Source organism: Gavialis gangeticus, unplaced genomic scaffold (genome assembly GCF_001723915.1).
Source record: "Gavialis gangeticus isolate Ggan-Ray unplaced genomic scaffold, GavGan_comp1, whole genome shotgun sequence".
Taxonomy (NCBI): domain Eukaryota; kingdom Metazoa; phylum Chordata; order Crocodylia; family Gavialidae; genus Gavialis; species Gavialis gangeticus.
The window spans coordinates 175,343,500-175,349,541 of NW_017728992.1; positions in this window are offsets into that span (position 1 = coordinate 175,343,500).

A 6,042-nucleotide genomic window follows, 5' to 3' on the forward strand; every position below is an offset into this window, starting at 1 on the left:
TTTCAAGGCTGTGCACCAGGACAGGAGCTGAAGGCCAGCTCCTAGGCAAGGTGGGGGCGGGAGCCTGGTGCAGGCTCCACTGGCTCCAGGGAAGTGCTCCACTCTCCCACATCAGGGCCAGGGAATGGAGCACTTCCCCAGAGCTGGCAGAGCCCAAGCTAGCTGCCCACCCCAGCCTCCATCCCTGCCTTGCCTTACCTTGGGGAGGAGCTGCTGCCTGCCCTGAGTTAGGCTCTGCCAGCTCCGGGGAACTGCTCTGCTCCCCCGCATGGCCTCAGGGAGCAAGGAGGCACATGGTGTCAGGGCCACAAAGAGAAGTAGTGTCCCAGAGGTGGCAGAGCCTCACTTGGGGCAGGCAGTGGCTCCTCCCTGAGGTGAGGCAAGGCAGGGATGGAGGCTGGAGCTGGCAGAGTCTGCGCAAGCCCCCAGCTCCAGCCCCTAGCCCCAGCCTCCAGCCCCCACCCTCTCGGCTCCGGCCCCAGCCCCCAGCCTCTGGCCCCTAGCCCCAGCTTCTTGGCTCCAGCCACCAGCTCCAGCCTCTGACCCCCAGCCTCCAGCCTCTAGCTCCAGCCTCCGTCCCCCAGTCCCAAGCCTCCAGCCTCTCGGCTCCAGGCCCTGGCCACCTTCGGTAAGTGTCTCATGCCGGACCGAGGCAGCGCACTCATGGACTGCTACTCCTTAAAGGGAACATTGGTGCAGAGGCCAGAAGGGAAAGTGGGGGTGGGCAGTTATCAGCTGTAGCTACAACCCCAACCATGGATAGGGGCTGGAGCCTGAGCTACAATAACATATGCACATACTGCATTTACTTCATATATACATGTACATACACAAGCACACATAAGAATGAAGCACCTCCTCCTTATATAAAAATGAAACAGAAAGAGTATTTACAAACTAAAAGGGAAATCTCAGTACATACACACACACACACACACACACACACACACCAATGCACTGAATTTGTTTAAATAGGGTTTTTTGTTGTTTTCTATATATCACCAATTCAACAGGTTTTTTTGACATGATGTGACATGAATACTTAACAACAAAGAGATTATCACTGACATAACTTATCTTGTAACTCAGGTTACTAGAAATGTATCTTAAATGTACACATTTTGCCATGAGCAAACATTAGCAAAAAAATTGGGTCTTCACATACTGATTGATAAATAAATTCAAAGTCCAGTAATTGTTGTTAACATACATGATATCCACTGCAAAGAAATGGATGCTGAAAGTTTATCAAATGTATAAACAATACAAGTTTTTAAACCTTAAGGGCTAATAATTAAAAAAAAAGAGTCAATGGTACTATATCGATCCACAGCAGCATTATTAAATGCAAATATATTTGAAAATTGTTGCTTCAGTGGCATTTGAGGGAATAAGGCAAGCCAACATTGTCTAAAAATCCAGCAAAGCAATACAAGCAGACAATGCTTCCCGCGTCCCTTAGAACCGAGGCTCTTCCCCACTCTGCCAGCAAGCACACAGACAGGATCTTTCAAATTAACCCTTTTCAGCTAATAGGTTTCCATTTTCAGCTGCAAGCAATATTTAAACCATTGTAACAGACACCGTATTACTGCAAAATCTCCATGAGATGCACTGCTTCCTGTCTGGCAATCAGCTAACAGCAGTCTCATTCTTTAGTGACAGGACTGGTGAGAATGAAATTCTAGTCATGCCAGAACTGGTTCCAGAGGTTTGCTTTGGCCACCTAACTTCAACAGCTACAGAACATCCTTTTTATGCTCTGTAGTTCTTCACTTTCATATACAGCATTTAAGCCTTAGTTTAGCTTTTCACATCTATCATGGAAGTCAGAAAGGGACAGCAACCAAAAACATTACTCACTCTTATCCCTATCAAACTAAGCTTGGTTAGGGTTGCTGACTTTACCCAGTCCACTAGCCATATAGTCTACCTTCAATGGGGCTGGAACCAGAATCATGTCCCTGTGTTTCCCCTCAGTCCAGAGACAAAGTGTTGGCTCTTTCAAAAGCTGACACAGTACCAGCCATGGCAGAATCTTAAAGGAACAGAAAAGGATCTCAGCAATCAACACTTAGCAGGCCCCGATTTCTATGCTTGGGTTTGATGCACTCTAGCAGTCAGCCCTTGCCTGGTTACCCATCCAGAGTTGCCAGTTACCTCCCACATCATTCAGGACGAGCAGCAGGGGTTAATTGATTTCTAAAAGCTTGGGTCTCACATACAGAGTTTCACACCACCTTCCAAGCAGAAAGGCTGTGGAACACAAGGCCAACAGACATATGCACAGCCTGAGAAACTGCGGGCATGTACCATACTGTTCCATAACATGAGATAACGTGGCACCAGCTAAAAACGACCCAGAGCAAGTGGGCCTGAGTTTTGGGAGAACAGACCAAATGAGATGAAGGCCCAGAAAGACCAAATTAGTATGTGTGCATGTGATGAGCTATGTGGACGTATGACAACCACACACAGAGACCAACCAGTGATAGCCATGGATGAAGAGTCATGAGTAGTCATCTGGAGGGAAGGAGAATACAAAAGCAGAGACTTGAGAGTAACAAAAGTTCCCACCCTGGGTCCCTCCCTCCCCATCCCACCCAAGTCCTCCTGTTTGCTGAGAGGGGTCCCCATCCCTGTCCCCCAGGAAGGGTCCCCAAGGCCACCATGAACAGATGGCATACCACCAGCCTATTTCATCCATCCCACTGGAGGGGGAATGTGGGCCTCAGCACCCCACCTCCAGGCTGCTGACATATGACACCTAAGAGCCTTCAGAGTGAAGCCTGCGCCCTGGGCAGATGTACTTTGACTCTGATGACAGCCCTAGAATTGGTAGATATATAGAATTGCTTGATTCTTGGTATTGTATCAATAAATTTGCCTATTATCAAATTGAAAGGCCGTGGTCAGTCTGATTCCCCCCCACCCAGAACAAGGTATCTAGGTCCTAAATCCAGTGCCAACACCTATCTCACCTATTGAATGGTAATTAGGGGTAGGACTCAGTTTGGCAACCTTAGGTGCCTTTCTCCACAATTCACATCATTGGGACTTCCCAGTTCTAGCCCAGTCAGTGTTTGCCATCTGTGAACCCTACAGCAGCTACTCAGCCTCCTGGGAGCACCAGCTTACTCAACCTCACAGGCTCAAATTCTCTTAGTCTTTCTATATCTCCTCAAGGCCCTCTGACTGGAGTCCTTAAAAGTTGTTGCCCCCAATCAGTTCTGAAGGACTCATAAGCCCCAATTTATTCCACAGAGGCTTACAGCCAAGGTCAGTTCATGGAGGTTACTGCTTCTTATCAGTCTCAGGGAGCTTGGTAGCCCCTAACAGCTCATAAATCAATGCAATTCTTCTCCCCCAGTTGACACAATAGGTTCAGAGTGATTATTATAGTGACAAAGACTTAATGATAGTCTATTTATTTATTTTCTGTATAACAGTGATGCTTAGCAGTTCCAATAGATGTCAGAGGCCAGTAATGCTGGACATCATTGGAACACATAGGACAGCATGTAGTCTTTGCCTTGAAGCATTATATGTAGGTAGATAGATGTGACTAGGGATAAGAGACAACATGAGCACAGACAGAAGTTACTCCCCCAAATTCCACAGCAAGGGATAAAACCAAGAGTTCCAAACTCCACTGGCCCATCATGCCATTCTCTTGGGACTTCTGAAATCGAACAGCTACTTTGATATCTGTTCTCCAGGGACCAAGGTACATAATAAAATGGTAACCCTACAGTTGTACAATCAACTATGTAAGTAGTAACACATTGATGGACCAGCTCTATGATGCTCTTAAGTAGCTGCTGCTGTTATAGGCAGTGTCACCTGAACACTGAGTAGGGAAAATGTTCCCCAGGGAATTGTTGCTAGTAAAAGATTGTTTCTTTTTTCAGGTGTTTTTGGGGTGGGTTTTTTCAGTATTAACTGTAATAGCTGTATGCCTCTGTGGCTCCAACCAGTCTTCAGAAGAGGTGGGGAAGTGGAACAATGCTGCTCATTGGAAAGGCCCTGTTTATTTTAGTTCCCCTACCTAGTAAGCTGCACCACCATTCCAGATCTTATAGCATGACTTTGTTTAAGTCTGGTTCTTCTGTAAGAGATCATTTTTTTCCAGGATTGGCTGGCCAAATCGGGCACTCCTGTTTCCAGGTTTTGTACCCCTTAGTCACTGAAAGCAAATTGAAAAATCCTCAGTTAGGCCATTTGAAAACAGACAGCTCCACAGAACATTACAATGTTCTACTTAAATGGTTACTGAAATTTTAATACAAGGATAACGTTCAGCTGACTACACTGAGTCAGTCAAAAGCTGGCAAAAGCTCTTTCAAACAGATATAGATATTTGCAAATCAAATTTGAGTTGTTTAAAAAAAAATAATCTACAGGGTCTTGGCCTTTGCTGCTGTGATAAACATCTCCCATCTTTCCCCTGAAGGAGCTGAACTAAGATTTTATTCACAGTAGCCTCAGCATTATAATGCATAGTTAATTCCAGCATCTTATTGAGCAAGTTGTTCTTAGTTATATCTCCAGGGAAAAAAAAGAAAAAAATCCCAACAGGTGCATCTATTCTGGGATCCCAAGACAATTATAACAGAGTTAAAAACTGTCTTCTGACTAAATCTGGAAGTTGCATAATTTTAGTCTAATTGTTTAAAAATATTATATCAATCTTAAAGAAACAACAAATCAAGCAACACTGACTGTCCTTCATTTTACTTACTAGAACATACAGCACAACAGAATCTGTCAGTAAGCAGCCTGCTGATCCAGTTTCCCCACCCTCCCAATTCTACCTTATATCTAGAAATAAATCTTGACCAGCAGTCAAACAATCTTACAGCCACACAATACATTTTCTTTACTGAACGATATGAAGAACTCTATGTGTTTGTTTTATCAAAATAGAAGACCAAGAGGTGAGTTATTTGCATGGGATAAATACCTTCAGAAGGAAAAAATATCAAATAACAAATGGCTCTAACTTGTCAGAAAAAAAGTTTAGCTACTGATTCTTGTTATAAACTGAAAATAGATTAAATTAAATTTGAAATAAGGCACAACTTTTAAACAGGAATGGAATCAAATACTAAGGGAAAGAATGTATTCTCTATCACTTTGTGTCTTCCAATAGTGACTGAGTGCATTTGTAGCAGATGTGCTTTAGCCAAAAGCAAGTTCATGTGATTCAATACAGGAGTCACTGAATGCAATTTGATGGTCTATGATATATGGGAAGTTAGGCTAGATGATCTAGGGGTCCCATCTGCCTTTAAAACCTATGAATCAGTTGGAAGAACAGGCAGAATATAGTGAGGTTGGGAGGAAAGATGAAAATGGAGGCTTTGCCACATGACACAGTAATTTGTAACACACTACTACAGGTGCATTTTTAAACCTGTATTTTGTTGTTATGATCTCAACAGATTAACATTTATGCAGTCAGACAGCCAAGTGTTTCTTCATTCTGTCCTCCTACTGCTAGAGTTTCTTCTCCCAAAGAGCTTAGAACAATACAACTCTTATGTTAGGATGATATTAACTACTTTACTGTTCAATGTCAAGAAATGTAATGGTACTCAAGGGAACACTGCCGCTTCAGATACTACATGTATGAGATGAACAAATAACAGATTTTTCAGCTTGGTGACCGAACAAAAAAAAAAGACAGGAACTCAGTTCAGGTTGAACTAAAACAGATATCAGTATCTTTTACTGAAAAAAACCAGGAAAAATATTTTGGGTCAACCTGAAAATGTTTCATCAACCCAAATTAATTTTTTTGTTCTGTCTTTATTTACTCAAACTCTTGTTTTAAAAAAAACCCATAAATTCAAAGCAAAAAATGCAGTTTAAAATAAAAAAGTCAAACATGATTTTAGCATCATTAAATGAAACATTCCATTTAAAAAATGTAAGCATAAATAATATTTCACAATTTCTAGTTTTTCCCTATCCCCTGCCCTCCCCCCAGTAGATCCACAGAAGACTAAGCCTGGAAGAGACCTCTGGAAGTCATAATCC